Raw genomic sequence first — 16,673 nt, forward strand, 5'->3', positions numbered from 1 at the left:
TCACTGAGGAAAATAAATTGTCAGATGACATGCAGAATGCAAAAATAAATTCCCCATTAAAAGTGTCCTGTCTGACCCAGGAAGAAGTACATCAGCGACTTAAAAAGATTAAAATAGACAAATCGCCAGGACCTGATGACATACACCCCCGTATCCTAAAGGAATTAAGTAATGTCATAGCCAGACCCTTATTTCTGATATTTGCAGACTCTATACTGACAGGGAATGTCCCACAGGATTGGCGCATGGCATATGTGGTGCCAATATTCAAAAAGGGGCCAAAAACAGACCCTGGAAACTATAGGCCGGTAAGTTTAACATCTGTTGTGGGTAAACTGTTTGAAGGTTTTCTGAGAGATGCTATATTAGAGCATCTCAACAGAAATAAGCAAATAACGCCATATCAGCATGGCTTCGTGAGGGATCGGTCATGTCAGACTAATTTAATCAGTTTCTATGAGGAGGTAAGTTCTAGACTTGACAGCGGCGAATCAATGGATGTCGTATATCTGGACTTCTCCAAAGCATTTGACACTGTACCACATAAAAGGTTAGTATATAAAATGAGAATGCTCGGACTGGGAGAAAACATCTGTAAGTGGGTAAGTAACTGGCTCAGTGATAGAAAACAGAGGGTGGTTATTAACGGTACACACTCAGATTGGGTCACTGTCACTAGTGGGGTACCTCAGGGGTCAGTATTGGGCCCTATTCTCTTCAATATATTTATTAATGATCTTGTAGAAGGCTTGCATAGTAAAGTATCAATTTTCGCAGATGACACTAAACTGTGTAAAGTAATTTACACTGATGAGGACAGTATACTGCTACAGAGGGATCTGGATAGATTGGAGGCTTGGGCAGATAAGTGGCAGATGGGGTTTAACACTGATAAATGTAAAGTTATGCACATGGGAAGGAAAAATGCAAGTCACCCGTACATACTAAATGGTAAAACACTCGGTAACACTGACATGGAAAAGGATCTAGGAATTTTAATAAACAGCAAACTAAGCTGCAAAAACCAGTGTCAGGCAGCTGCTGCCAAGGCCAACAAGATAATGGGTTGCATCAGAAGGGGCATAGATTCCCGTGATAAGAACATAGTCCTACCACTTTACAAATCGCTAGTCAGACCACACATGGAGTACTGTGTACAGTTCTGGGCTCCTGTAAACAAGGCAGACATAGCAGAGCTGGAGAAGGTCCAGAGGAGGGCAACTAAAGTAATAACTGGAATGGGGCAACTACAGTACCCTGAAAGATTATCAAAATTAGAGTTATTCACTTTAGAAAAAAGACGACTGAGGGGAGATCTAATTAATATGTATAAATATATCAAGGGTCAGTACAGAGATCTATCCCATCAGCTATTTATCCCCAGGACTGTGACTGTGACGAGGGGACATCCTCTGCGCCTGGAGGAAAGAAGGTTTGTACACAAACATAGAAAAGGATTCTTTACGGTAAGAGCAGTGAGAATATGGAACTCTCTGCCTGAGGAGGTGGTGATGGTGAGTACAATAAAGGAATTCAAGAGGGGCCTGGACGTATTTCTGGAGCTTAATAATATTACAGGCTATAGCTACTAGAGAGGGGTCTTCCTCTGGATCAACTTGCGGGATAACAGGCCGAACTGGATGGACAAATGTCTTTTTTCGGCCTTATGTACTATGTTACTATGTTACTATGTTACTATGTTATGGCGAGATACTTGGCTGGGTGGATGCTGTATGGTTTGAGATGGAGTGTGATGGATGCGACTGTACCTGTGTCTTTTATATGTCCTGAATGGTATGCTGTGATTGAGAGTTTTGTTCGGAAGTATGATTTGCTGTCTAAGCCGATGAATGAGTTTAAAGATAAGAAACGAATGCTGCAGGGTATGAGAGATAGAGAGATAGTGAGATTGTGTGTGACTTGACAGGTTTGCGTGTCACTGAGGCGGTGTGTGTATGGAAGAAATTGGCGATTAAGGGAGTGTCAAATAGGCAGAAGGATGTTATGTGGATGGGATTGCAGAATGTGTTGCCTGTGAGAGAGGTTCAGAAGAAGAGGGATTTGGTAAGAGTGGATGTATGCCCGAGGCTGGATGTGGTGAGCCTGAATCGGTTAAACATTTGTTTTGGGACTGTGCATATGCGAAAGGCGTGTGGAAGAAAATGGGTGGACTGGTGACTGCTTTGACTGGTGTGACGGATTTAAATTGGAAGGTGGCAATGTATGGAATGGGTGCGAGGGGTCGTGTAAATGTTCGTATGCTGTGGTTTATCATAGTGTGTGTTTTGGAAAGTCTGTGGGATGTTAGAAATATTTTTGTTTTTAAGAGGGAGGAAGTGTCAGTAGATTTATGTGTGAACATTGCATTATCGCGGCTGTATGTCATTTACATGTGGGATAAACGGAAGGTGGGGATATTGACGCAGAGGGTATATGGAAGGCGAAGAAGTTGAGAGAATTCCGCAAGTAATTGAGCTGTGTTACATGTATGTACCTAGTTTTGTACTGCTTTGAAAAGTGTTTTTCTTTCATGTATGTATATGCTTTTTATACAAATAAAGTAAAAAAAATAAAAAAATAATCTTGTGTGCTGCACTTGGTCTGCGTGTCAGAAGGTAGGACCCGGGTACCCTCTCTCTCGGCCTGGGGGGATCGTCTCAGGTTTATCGCCTAGACTTCACCCCCCTGCTGCTATTGGGAGAGAGGCTTAGTCCCGGGGACGTCGAGTTGCGATCCCCCGAACCTCTGTAAGTCCCAGGACTTGCAGGGGAGCTTTTGTATTTTTTGTCCGCAGAGACAAACGCCAAGTACCATCCATGGCAGACGACCCGGGAGGAGGAGGAGATGGGGTCGATAGAGGAGGAGTTAGAGGAGCTGGAGGAATCGAAGGTGTTGAAGGAGACAAAGGATTTATCACAAAAGAGAAGAAGAAGAGAGGCGGAAAGAAAGAAGAAACCCCAAAAGAAATGGAGAAAAGAAGAAAGATGAATCCTGAGGAGGCACAGAAAAGCTGACAGAAAATATAACCCGTCAAGAAGATGAAGACGAAGAACAACACCAGATCCCGGACTATGCAAAAATCTAAGATACCGCCTATATGTTACAGAGAAGTATAAGGAGAAGTTTACATTAAATTTATTTGGTGGAGAAAGTCCTGTATGGCGTATTTGGGGTACAAAAGCATGAGATATTGGCCATACAGGACTATCCAAAACGGCGAGTGTACGATGTCACCTTTACACAAAACGGTATCTTCAAGAGTTTTTTAGCTAAAATTCCAGCCAGCATGAAGGATGATAGGTTAAAAGGTTTGAAAATTTATGAGCATGAAATGGACGAATCTTTTACTGTTATTAAAATGTACTCACCTTTTGCTGATCTTAACATCATTTCTACCTTTTAAAAAAAAAAATTGGCGTAAGGAAAATTTTTAATACTGCCGGGATCTGGACTTCTAAATGGTTATTTAAAGTCATCTGTCACCGTGATGCCAATTTCCCAGGAGGCTACACTTTACCCCCTGCACGTTTTAAACTAGGAGACATGGTAGGTGACATGTTTTTTACAATACGGCCATTATATGGAAAAGTGTGGAAGTACATGTAAAAACTGCGGCAGCACTCAACATGATGCCAGTGAGTGCGCCGCAGGGAAAAGATGTTACGCTTGTACAAGAATCGGTCATCTTTCTAGAGATTGTCCTTTTAATTCTAGACCCAAGGCGCAGCCAAGGCAGCAGAGGCGACCAGAGGAACAGATGGAGACTGAGAAGGAAGATACAACCGAGCCACAGCCCCAAGGAGAGGAGCCGGAGCAGATGGACACCAGCTCGACAAGCAGGCCTCCCCAATCAGGTGAACCGAGGGAAAAGCGTAACAAGAGGAAATCCAGTGATCAGCCGACGAAAAGGCCCCCTACAGAAATGGAAGATGGGGGCCGATCGGATGAAGCTGATCCGCCTGGCCCGCCCTCGGTCCCTGGGCAGCAGGACGATGCCCCAGAGGATCCAGGTGGGGCCGCGGCGTCTAAAAGGAGGAGAGACTACGCGGCAGCACTAAAGGAAGGTCCAAGGAGGAAGTCAACTGGGGGACCAGTGACGGATCCCGAAGACCTCCAGCAGGGTCTCTCCTCCCACCCAAGGGGTGAGACCCAGCAAATGGTGCCAGAAACAATTCTGAGTGGGACCTCTGCCCCGGAGAGGGAGAGGGAAGACGCTGTGGCCCTGATACCTGATCTTGCATCCATGAACTCCGTGTGGGGGTTACCTCTGGGGCAAATGCCGATAAGTGAGGGGGGCCAGCTGAGCGACGGAAGCTCCTCTCCTGAGTCACTACTTACCGTAACATCTGGGGCACTAGGTGGCGCGGAGGGCGGGAGTGAGTACTCTGGTAAGACGAATATAAGTCTCCCTTTTTAAATCTTTTACCATGGCTAATTTAAAAGGTATCTCTTTTAACACCAGAAGTGTGCACTCTAAAGCCAGAAGAGTTTCCCTTTTTAATTATTTATCAGTTTTATCCGCTACGGTGTTTTTTTTTACAGGAATGCTGCACCCCCCACTTCCAGAAATACAAAAAATATAAAGATGACTGGAAGCACGGACCATCTGTCTGGTCCGGCTCGAACGAAGGCAAGTTCCCCTTGCCATTGCCAAGCCATTTTATTCAGAGGTAACGTTTTAATAGACCATGTGTGTGAGATTTTACCAGGGAGAATTTTATTAGTTAAGGCTTTTATTGATGGTACGAGATGACAGTTTTTAAATTCTTATGGTTTTACTGACAAAAAGAAAAGGGTTGAAATGTTGGAAATGCTTCCCCTTTTTTTTAAATGACTCAGAGCCATTGATTTTAACAGGAGATTTTAATTGTATTTTAAGAGGGTAACGCCGGCTATCTAACGCAGTGAGCAGAAACTATGATAAGTCCTCCACTCTGCTGAAAAATATTATCTTAAATTTCAAGCTCACTGACGTTTTTAAAAAATTTAATAGTCATCTATCTGAAGAGGCCGGCGTTACCTGGAGTAACGCTACTTGTAAGTCAAGGATCGATTTTATCTTCTGTTCTTATCAAGTACTGCCTTTTAATTGTAAGCTTTTAACTAATGTATTTTCTGACCACAAGCTTTTATCTTTTAAGCTACAGTATGGCGGCAATTCCAAAAAGAAAAAATCATGGAAACTGAATGTCTCCCTTTTAAAAGACCCCCAAATTTTATCTGATTTTATTGTGTTTTAAAGCGCTGCAGACTGGTAAGGAACCCCAGAAGACCCATTACTAAATGGTGGGAGTTAATGAAGAAAAAAATTAAAACTTTCTTCATTAACAAAGGGAAAAGTAAGTCCCAGGAAAGAAAAGATTTTTATGATAAACTAAATACGCGTCTGCAGACACAATACAAGCTCCGCGATCTGGGTATTGATATGAAAAAAGAGATTTTAGAGAGTAAAAAAGAAATTTCACAGTGCCTGGAACAGAGAGGTAAAGAGATTATCTTCCGGTCTAAAGTGAAGCACCTTGAGGAAAATGAGACCTGCTCCAGGTACTTTTTTTTTTAAAAGTACAGGACAAACGTACCCAGATCGAGGAGCTTGGGGGGGGGAAATATTAAAGGAATCTTAAAAAAAGTGCATGAGTTTTATTCAGATTTATTTAATAAGAAAAAATTGACAAATATTTTATTAAGGACTCACTGAAGGGGATTGAGAATGTCTTAGACCTTGACTCTCAAAGATTTTTATTACAGGATATTACCGGGCGAGAAATTTTAGAAACAATTAAAAGTTTTAAGAAAGAAAAAGTGCCCGGCCCCGACGGTATACCTATTGAGCTTTATATTACTTTTTATGGTGTTTTAAAAGAAGATTTATTTTCCCTTTTTAAAGATGTTTTTACAGGGAGTGCAGAATTATTAGGCAAGTTGTATTTTTGAGGATTAATTTTATTATTGAACAACAACCATGTTCTCAATGAACCCAAAAAACTCATTAATATCAAAGCTGAATATTTTTGGAAGTAGTTTTTAGTTTGTTTTTAGTTTTAGCTATTTTAGGGGGATATCTGTGTGTGCAGGTGACTATTACTGTGCATAATTATTAGGCAACTTAACAAAAAACAAATATATACCCATTTCAATTATTTATTTTTACCAGTGAAACCAATATAACATCTCAACATTCACAAATATACATTTCTGACATTCAAAAACAAAACAAAAACAAATCAGTGACCAATATAGCCACCTTTCTTTGCAAGGACACTCAAAAGCCTGCCATCCATGGATTCTGTCAGTGTTTTGATCTGTTCACCATCAACATTGCGTGCAGCAGCAACCACAGCCTCCCAGACACTGTTCAGAGAGGTGTACTGTTTTCCCTTCTTTTAAATCTCACATTTGATGATGGACCACAGGTTCTCAATGGGGTTCAGATCAGGTGAACAAGGAGGCCATGTCATTAGATTTTCTTCTTTTATACCCTTTCTTGCCAGCCACGTTGTGGAGTACTTGGACGCGTGTGATAGAGCATTGTCCTGCATGAAAATCATGTTTTTCTTACCTTGCAGACTTCTTCCTGTACCACTGCTTGAAGAAGGTGTCTTCCAGAAACTGGCAGTAGGACTGGGAGTTGAGCTTGACTCCATCCTCAACCCAAAAAGGCCCCACAAGCTCATCTTTGATGATACCAGCCCAAACCAGTACTCCACCTCCACCTTGCTGGACTGGAGCTCTCTGCCCTTTACCAATCCAGCCATCTGGCCCATCAAGACTCACTCTCATTTAATCAGTCCATAAAACCTTAGAAAAATCAGTCTTGAGATATTTTGGCCCAGTCTTGACGTTTCAGCTTGTGTGTCTTGTTCAGTGGTGGTCGTCTTTCAGCCTTTCTTACCTTGGCCATGTCTCTGAGTATTGCACACCTTGTGCTTTTGGGCACTCCAGTGATGTTGCAGCTCTGAAATATGGCCAAACTGGTGGCAAGTGGCATCTTGGCAGCTGCACGCTTGACTTTTCTCAGTTCATGGGCAGTTATTTTGCGCCTTGGTTTTTCCACACGCTTCTTGCGACCCTGTTGACTATTTTGAATGAAACGCTTGATTGTTCGATGATCACACTTCAGAAGCTTTGCAATTTTAAGAGTGCTGCATCCCTCTGCAAGATATCTCACTATTTTTGACTTTTCTGAGCCTGTCAAGTCCTTCTTTTGACCCATTTTGCCAAAGGAAAGGAAGTTGCCTAATAATTATGCACACCTGATATAGGGTGTTGATGTCATTAGACCACACCCCTTCTCATTACAGAGATGCACATCACCTAATATGCTTAATTGGTAGTAGGCTTTCGAGCCTATACAGCTTGGAGTAAGACAACATGCATAAAGAGGATGATGTGGTCAAAATACTCATTTGCCTAATAATTCTGCACGTAGTGTAGTTCCAAATCCCTCCCGGGCTCCTGGTAAAAAGATGAGGTGTCCCTTTTGTATAAACCCATCACTCTACTGTGTTGCAATTATAAAATGATGGCAAAATTATGTGCAAACAGGTTAAAGAAGATTATCCACAAGATCATCCATCAAAACCAGGTATGCGGAGTACCCGGGAGGAGTATCTGGGATAATTTAAATCTTTTAAGAGACGTAATTAATGATATTAATGAAAGGAAAGGGAAAGCAGCCATTTTATCTTTAGATTTTGAAAAAGCGTTTGACCGTGTTTCATATTCTTATCTTTTTCAGGTTTTAAAGAAAATGGGTATACCTGAGGGGTTTGTACAATCTTTGAGAGCATTTTACCATCAGTGTACAAGTAAGGTTTTAGTCAATGGTTTTAAGACTCAGGATGTCATTTTAAAATCAGGTGTGAAACAGGGGTGTCCCTTGTCCCCGCTGCTTTTTATTTGTGCCCTGGAGCCTCTTTTAATTGCACTCAGGAAAGATAAACAAGTACGTGGAGTCCCCCTGCCGGGTGGGGGGGGGGGGGGACTGGAGGCAAAAGTAGTGGGGTACATGGACGATGTAGCAATAATTTGCAGGGACACCCCTGCGATACAAAAAGCTACTAAGCAAATAGAACACTTTTGTTGTGCCTCCAGGTTTAAGATTAATTTAAAAAAAAAGTTGCATTTTAAACATCGGAGATATGGTTTTAAATGACATTGATATTCCTGAGTCTGAATCAGTTAAAATTATAGGAATCACCTTCAGTGAGTCCAATGATGGCCTCAGAAATTGGGATACTGTGACAGAAAAAGTTAATAAGAAACTGTGTATGTGGAACCTTAGGAAGCTGACGATGGAGGGTAAGGTTTTAATCATAAAAATGATAATTGTGCCTATTTTATTATATCTTAGCATGGTGTTCCCTCCATCGGACCGTATTTTTTAAAAAATCAATAAAGCATGTTTTAATTTCTTTTGGGGTTCCAAGATGGATAAGCTACAGAGAAATACGGTAATGCTTCCTAAGTATAAAGGTGGAAAAGATTTCCCTGATATTAAAACGTTTCTTTTAATGCCCTTTTTAAAGACAATTACTGGTCATATTTTATTCGTTATAACACTGGATATTTTATGAGGAAGAAAGGATGGTTTAACACTGTTTTAAATTTTCCATATTCCTTTAATCTATCGAGTTTTTACAGAATTTTAGAAAAAATAACGAATTCTTTTAAGTTAGACCAAAAGAGGGTAGAGGTTTTAAAGAACAGTAGAGTGATTTTAAAGGAAATTAATGAGGAAAAATTAATGGCCCCAATTAAGAATTTTAATGAAGTTAAATGTAAATCAATATGGAAAGATGTTAACATAAATTATGTTTTTAATGCACAGAAGGACCTGGCCAGGAGCTGCGTACACTAGTGCCTTCCATGCCGGGCATTCCAGCACCGAAGAGGACTATCAAGCAGTGCAGAATGTCCAAGGGGAGCATGCAGAGAGGAGGAAGACGTCTACCATCTTTTTTGGTACTGTTACTTCGCACAGAAAATATGGAAAAAAAAATGCTCCCCTTGATGAAGAAAATTACAGGACTAAAAGAGTTAAAAATGGACGGTGTATTTTACGGGTGCCGGGAATGCCCATCAAGAATTAAAAGGACTATGGCATGGAAGATCACGAATTGTGTTAAAGTAGCTTGTGGTCAGCCCGGAATATTTTATGTTTTAAACATGATCTTATCACTGAAGAAAATGTTTTAACAATGATTTTAGATGAGATGTACACATATTACCTGGTTGAGAAAAAAAATATGCCTTTTATGTGTCATAAGTGGTTTTTAAGAGAATGGGGGTCCATTATATGATTTTATAAAACCTGTTATTTAATGCGTTTATTTGTAAAAATGGTTTTATAATTTATGTAATGTAAAATTTCAATGATTTTAATAAACGATTTTTACCCCTCGATGGGTAAATATCAACTTAAAAAAAAATCTGTTCTTATCAGTTTAATATCTGATACGTCCCTTATCTGGGGACCATATATTAAATGGATTTTTCGAACAGGGAGATGGAAAAAGAGCTTGCTCTGTCCACTCCACGCATTGACCTTGTATTGCAGTACCTCCAGGACCGGTGCACCCTTTCTATTCCAGTATAAATAAACAGAATGAAATTGAGTGATGGATGTCAAGGATCCTTCCAGCAAGCAAGTGGAAAGTTGCTGTGCCCTGCCTCAGCAGTCCTGCACTTCAGCTTCTCCTTCCTCTGTGAGGGTTTTGCTGTGCTGCTTTTTGCATCCCTGGTGCTGCATGTAGCCTGTCAATCTGTTAATTGCATCACCTGTGTGTGGGTTTGTTCCAGCACCAAGCAACCCAGCCAGCCAGTCACCTCTCCTCACAGCCCAAATCCAATTAAGATTGATGGCTTAATTGTTGTGTTAATTGGCTTATCACCTGAATGAAGTGTTAGAATATCACCTGAATGCAGTTTTTGGACCTCTCTCCACTCTGTGCATCTCTGTTTTGATTTGGGCCTGTTGTGCACACCTGGGCAGTCTGCTGAGTTGTTCCTTAGAATTGACCCTTTTGTAGCAAGTTTGCTTGATGTAACCAATTTTGTTTTCCTATTTCTTTATTAAATAAGTAAAGTTTGTTTGCCTGTGTATCCCTCTTGTGGATCTATTAAACTGGATGACTTGTAGGCTAAAATGTAGTCCAGCACTTCCTATGTATCAGCAACAGCTGGACCTACGTTGTCTGGCCAATGGACGGAACACTGCACGTGTCACAAGATGCCTGTCAGGTTAGAGGTCAAGTAAGGTCACTGGATGACATCACAAGGGCCCTGACGGAACACTCAACAATGGGGCCGTGACATCACAATCAACAATGCATAGATACTTTTTTTTTTTTTTCTCTCTCACTACTCTCTATTGACTTCTTATCGGTCATTCTGCTTGGCGCGCTTTGACCCCAGGAATTTCGTGCGAAGAAAAGGCGTGACCAAAAGTGGTTGGTGGAGCTATGCAGATACGAAAAAACACGAAGTGGAGCATGCTGTTGATTTCAGAGCGTAGGACGCACGTTTTCCCTGGTTTGTGAGAGAAAGAAGCCTCCAGGACTGTCTCTGCAGCTGGGGCCTGTAGCCTATCGCCTTCACAAGTGTTCTGCATTGAGGACCATCGGCCTGTAGGGCGAACCCTTTTCTGGTTATCGCTTCTCGGCTTTTGGCTAAGATCAAGTGTATGTGTTTTTGATTCTGCACTTGGTACTAGTTGAAGGCACTCGGGTACTCCTCTCCTCGGCCTTGTGGGATCGTCCGGGAATTTATTCCCGGGCTTCACCCACTTGCTGCTATTGGGGAGAGGACTTAGTCCCTGGGTAACGAGTTGCGATCCCCGGCCTACTGGTGGTTTTATACTTCCCAGAAGGTGCAGCCTCGGACCAGGGCGTTGCTGCTGCGAGGCAACTATGGACGGCGATTCCGGCTTCGTGCCGGAATACGCCAGGCTTAAAAACTCGGTGAGGATCCTCTTCACCGGAGGTGTCCACCCGGACAAGAAGCAGAGCGTGCTGTGATACATTGTGGAGATCGTGCTGTGGGATGCTTTACGAGTGCAGGTGCAAAAGATCCTTGCAATCCATTTATGATGTCACCTTTGGGGGGGACAGAATTTTCCATGATGCTTTAAAAAGAGCTGAGGAAATGAAGGATGATCCCAGGCTTCAGGGTATCCGGATTGTTGAGCACGCCTTCGATGAGAGAATACTCGTAGTGATTAAAATGTACTCCCCTTATGTGGACCAGAGGGAATTGGAGACATTTCTATCTCTGTATTTCAAAGAGGTCCAATATAGAGGGAAAGTGATGAACGAGTGTGGCATCTGGACATCAAAGTGGAAATTTTTAGTAACTTTTATCAAAGACGCCACATTTTATTCCGGAGTAAAATTACCACCTGCCCGTTTTAAGTTGGGACAAATTAATGGCGACCTCTTCTATATGGGGATGCCAAAATTCTGCAGAACCTGTGGGGCATATGGCCATACCAATGAAGATTGCGAAGCACTGTGCAGAAACTGCGGAAGCACCCAACACTCTAACAAAGAATGCCCACATGAGAAAAAGTGCACCTTCTGCCTAAGGGTTGGTCAATTATATTGTTTTTGTCCCCACAGGAAGCCAGAGCAACCTAAGGCGCCCCCACAAGAGCCAGCTGACCAGACCCGCCCTCAAGGAGAGGAGCAAGCGATGGACGAAGAGGTAAGGCAGGAGGCCGAGGCCCCTGGAGCGAGTGGTGATGGGGCCTCAACCGAGAGTATGCAGCAGGAGAGCTCGGGTGGTCCAATAAACGCGATTGAGAGGCGAATCCACAAGAGAAAAGCCGAGGTTGAAGCGATGCTGAGAAAACCCGTGACTCCCCAAAAGGTTGGGCGTTTGTGGGAGTCCGGGCAACCTCGGCAGCCTGGGTCTCCTAGTTCCTATATTGGTCCTGAAGACGGTTCTTGGGCAGAGGTGGTTGGAAAGGGAAAAGGGTGCGGTCCCCAGATAGGAGGCCTGAGGAGCCGATGGAAAAGTCTGGCCAGCAAGATCAGGCAGACGTTGCCCCTCATGTAGCCCCCCCCGCCGGCGGATAAGGTGGTTGGGGAGGTGAGTGCCTCCTTGGGGTCCACCGATTCCCTGCCCTGTGCGCAACCTTCCCCTGAAGAAGGGCCTGGGACCTCCCAGTGCCCGGAGGGGGAAGGATCGGAACCACCCGACAATGAGGACGAGGACCTAAACGGTCAAGAAATGGAGACCCAGGTGAAAATTTCTCAGGCCGGATTGCCGGACTACCCGAGCATAGCTGCAGGCCCCTGCCTGAGCGATTGAAGTTCCTCTCCAGACGGCTCCCTAATTACTATGAACGTGAGTTCAAGTGAGTGTTCTGGTTATGCTGGCATCTCCTAAACATCTACCATGGATGCTAACTTAAGAGGAGTTTCCCTTAATGTGCAGGGCGTTAAGTCTAAGCATAGACGGGTTGCTCTTTTTAACTTTTGAACAACTTTTTCGGCATCCGTATTTTTTCTGCAAGAATGTGGCATTCCCCATATGAGCTCTTATGAGAGCTACAAAGAAGATTGGCAGCACGGACCATCCATCTGGTGTGGATCTAACGAATCCAGATCAGGTGGGGTCGCCATTCTTTTTAAAGGGAACGTTTAAATTGATGGTTTTAATTAAATCTTGCCAGGTCGTATTTTATTGGTTAAAGCTTTTATTAATGGTGTAAAATGGCAGTTTTTAAATTTTTACGGGTCACCTGAGAAAAATTAAAGGGCAGACATGCTAGGAATTTTATCCAATTTTATCACCTTGTCCGTCCCTTGTATTGTTGCAGGTGATTTTAATTGTATTATGAGAGGGGAACGCCGGCTGACTAGCTCTACTAGTAGAAATTACGATAAAACCTCTGGGATGTTGAAAAACCTCATAGATGATTTTAACTTATCTGACATCTACAAAGATTGTAATAGAGGGATCCCAGAGGCAGCCGGAGTGACCTGGAGTAATGTCAATTGCAGTTCTAGGATTGATTTTATTTTTTGTAATAATCACCTACTGCCTTTTAAATGTGAAGTTTTAACCAATGTTTTCTCTGATCATAAGATTTTATCGTTTATTTTTAAACATGACCTGAATAAGGTCCCTGGTAAGAAATCTTGGAAGTTTAACGTTTCCCTTTTAGATGATCCACAGATTGTTTTAGATTTTAAAATCTTTTATGAAAAATGCAACCGGGTAAGGAGTTCAAATTCTCCCACTAGCTCTTGGTGGGAGAAAATGAAAAAGAAAATTAAAGACTTCTTTATTAAAAAGAGCATCCAGAGAGCCAAAGAAAGAAAAGATGGTTTTAATAATCTCAATACCCGGTTGCAGACATATATAAGTTCAGGGATAATGGTATCGATGTCAAGTTAGACATAGAAAATCTCAAAAAAGAGATTGCCAAATATCTGGAACAGAAGGGCAAATAAATAATTTTTAGATCCCGTGTCAAACATGTTGAAAATATCGAAACCTGTTCCAGATATTTTTTTTAAAAAAATCTCAACAAAAAAGATACCATTATCGAAATAAACGGTGAAAAAGACATGCAGAATATTTTAAATAAGGTTCACCTTTTTTATACTGAACTTTTTAATGTTAAATCTGTGGATCAGTCCCTTTTAGGAGACTTACTGAAGGAGGTCACTGCTGTTTTAGATCCTGTCTCACAGCAGGTTTTATCGCAGGAGCTGACTGAGCAGGAGGTTTTAGAGACAATTAAGAGTTTTAAAACAGGGAAGGTACCTGGACCTGATGGTATACCCATTGAGTTTTATGTAAAATTTTATGACCTTTTTAAAGATGATTTTTTATAACCTTTTTAATGAGGTTTTTAGGTCAAAATTTTTACCTGGATCTTGGAAGAAGGATGAAGTCTCCTTGCTATAGAAAAAAGGTGATAAAACTAATTAAAAAAATTGGAGACCAATAACCCTTCTGAATGCCGATTACAAGATTATGGCGAAAATCTGCGCGAACAGACTAAAGAATGTAATCTCCAAGACGATCCACCACAACCAAGTCTGCAGCATTCCTGGGAGAAGCATATGGGACAATCTAAACCTAATAAAAGACTGCATTGAAGACACAAAGACAAGGGGGGGTAAATTAGCCATTTTATCCATCGATTTTGAAAAAGCCTATGACCGTGTCTCCCATTTTTATCTTTTTAAGGTTTTAGAAAAGATGGGTATACCAGAAGGTTTTTTATTGTCTCTTAAAGCGTTTTATGATAACTGTACAAGCAGAATTTTAGTGAATGGTTTTAAGACACAGGACATCATTTTAAACTCCGGAGTAAAACAGGGGTGTCCCTTATCCCCACTGCTTTTTATCTGTGCGCTAGAGCCTCTTTTATGTGTGTTGCGAAAGGATAAGGAGATCCGTGGAGTCCCCCTGCCCGGCGGAGGGGGACTCGAGGCCAAGGCAGTGGGGTATATGGACGATGTTGCGGTATTGTGTAGGGACGCCCCATCGCTCCGGAGAACTTTAGATCATATTAATTTTTATTGCCGTGCTTCTGGTTTTAAAATAAATCTTGATAAAAGTAATATTTTAAATAATCGGTGGTATGGTTTTAAGAGATATTGACGTTCCTGTGTATAATTCTATTACCATTTTAGGTGTCTCCTTCAGTGAGTCCAATAACGGTTTTTACAGTTGGGGCATGGTGGAAAATAAGGTAAAACAGAAAATAAGTATGTGGAGTATGAGGAAGCTTACGATGGAGGGGAAAATTTTAATTATTAAAATGATTATTTTACCCCTTTTATTGTATTTAAGTGTGGCGTTTCCCCCTCCTGTAGATATACTTAAAAGAATTACCAAGGACTGTTTTACAAATTGAAAAGAGAGCATGTAGTAAAAATAAAAGAGAAAGGTGGTAAAGATTTTCCGGATTTTAACAGGTTTTTATTAATAAAGTATTTTAGTTACTGTTTTAATGCTCTTTTTAAAGAACACTATTGGTCTTATTTTATACGTTTTAATACTGGGTTTTTTATGCATACATTTAAATGGTTTAAAACAGTTTTATCCGTGCCTTACGCTTTTAATTTACCAGTAAATTATAAGATTTTAGAGAAAATAGTGTTGAATTTTAATTTAAAAGGAAAGAGTATCGAAGAATTAAAAAACAGTAAAAAGTTAATAAAAGATTTGAAAGAAAAGGAGATGACATGTGATAAGTAATTTTAGAGAAGAAACATGTAAAACTATATGGAAAAATATTAATGCCTCCTATCTTTAATTCCCAGAAGGACTTTGCCTGGAGCTGCGTTCATCAGTGCCTTCCATGCCGGGCATTCCAGTACCGCAGGGGATACGTAAGGTCTGCCATCTGTCCAAGAGAAAGGTGCCAAGACGACGAGACAACTGAACATCTGCTATGGACCTGCGGCTTTGCTAGAGAGTGTTGGAGAAAAGTGCTTCCACTGATAAGGAAGATGGCAGGCCTAAGAGACATTACTTATAATACAATTTTATACGGATCCCTGGAATGCCCAACAGCCTCTCAAAAGGCTGTGGCATGGAAGACTGTGAACTGCATGAAGGAGGCTCTATGGAAAGCCAGAAACATTTTAGTTTTTAAACATGATATTTTATCAGAGGATGATGTTCTGGGATTGTGTTTTAGTGAGATGTATATTTATTTTTTAATTGATAAAAAAAGTTGATACTGCCGCGGAAAGGATATGGTTTTTAAGTGAGTGGAATTCTAATATATGATTTTATTCCTTCTACCATGTTTTTGTAACTATTTATATTTCTCTTTTGTAATACTGTGAAATTTATGCTGTTATTCTTTTAATAAATATGGCATCCCTGCAAAGGGATAGTCAACTTAAAAAAAAAAAATCTGTTCTTATCAGTTTAATATCTGATATGTCCCCTATCTGGGGACCATATATTAAATGGATTTTTCGAACAGGGAGATGGAAAAAGAGCTTGCTCTGTCCACTCCACGCATTGACCTGGTATTGCAGTACCTCCAGGACCGGTGCAACCTTTCTATTCCAGTATAAAAAAAAACAGAATGAAATTGAGTGATGGGTGTCAAGGATCCTTCCAGCAAGCAAGTGGAAAGTTGCTGTGCCCTGCCTCAGCAGTCCTGGACTTCAGCTTCTCCTTCCTCTGTGAGGGTTTTGCTGTGCTGATTTCTGCATCCCTGGTGCTGCATGTAGCCTGTCAATCTGTTAATTGCATCACCTGTGTGTGGGTTTGTTCCAGCACCAAGCAACCCAGCCAGCCAGTCACCTCTCCTCACAGTCCAAATCCAATTAAGATTGATGGCTTAATTGTTGTGTTAATTGGCTTATCACCTGAATGAAGTGTTAGGATATCACCTGAATGCAGTTTTTGTAACCTCCCTCCACTCTGTGCACCTCTGTTTTGATTTGGGCCTGTTGTGCACACCTGGGCAGTCTGCTGAGTTGTTCCTTAGAATTGACCCTTTTGTAGCAAGTTTGCTTGATGTAACCAATTTTGTTTTCCTATTTCGTTATTAAATAAGTAAAGTTTGTTTGCCTGTGTCTCCCTCTTGTGGATCTATTAAACTGGATGACTTGTAGGCTAAAATATAGTCCAGCACTTCCTATGTATCAGCAACAGCTGGACCTACCTTGTCTGGCCAATGGACGGAA

General features: G+C 41.4%; 2 non-coding genes across 2 annotated transcripts; both read left to right on the forward strand.

The window, feature by feature from the left end:
• Positions 1 to 9,386: 9,386 nt before the first annotated feature.
• Positions 9,387 to 9,584, forward strand: LOC122942740. The gene has a single exon (XR_006390679.1). It is a non-coding gene; the product is annotated as a U2 spliceosomal RNA (small nuclear RNA).
• A 6,267-nt stretch (positions 9,585 to 15,851) lies between these two features.
• On the forward strand, positions 15,852 to 16,041 carry LOC122942694. Its single transcript, XR_006390649.1, has one exon. It is a non-coding gene; the product is annotated as a U2 spliceosomal RNA (small nuclear RNA).
• Positions 16,042 to 16,673: the final 632 nt, after the last annotated feature.

This window comes from Bufo gargarizans, chromosome 6 (assembly GCF_014858855.1).
Source record: "Bufo gargarizans isolate SCDJY-AF-19 chromosome 6, ASM1485885v1, whole genome shotgun sequence".
Taxonomy (NCBI): Eukaryota; Metazoa; Chordata; class Amphibia; order Anura; family Bufonidae; genus Bufo; species Bufo gargarizans.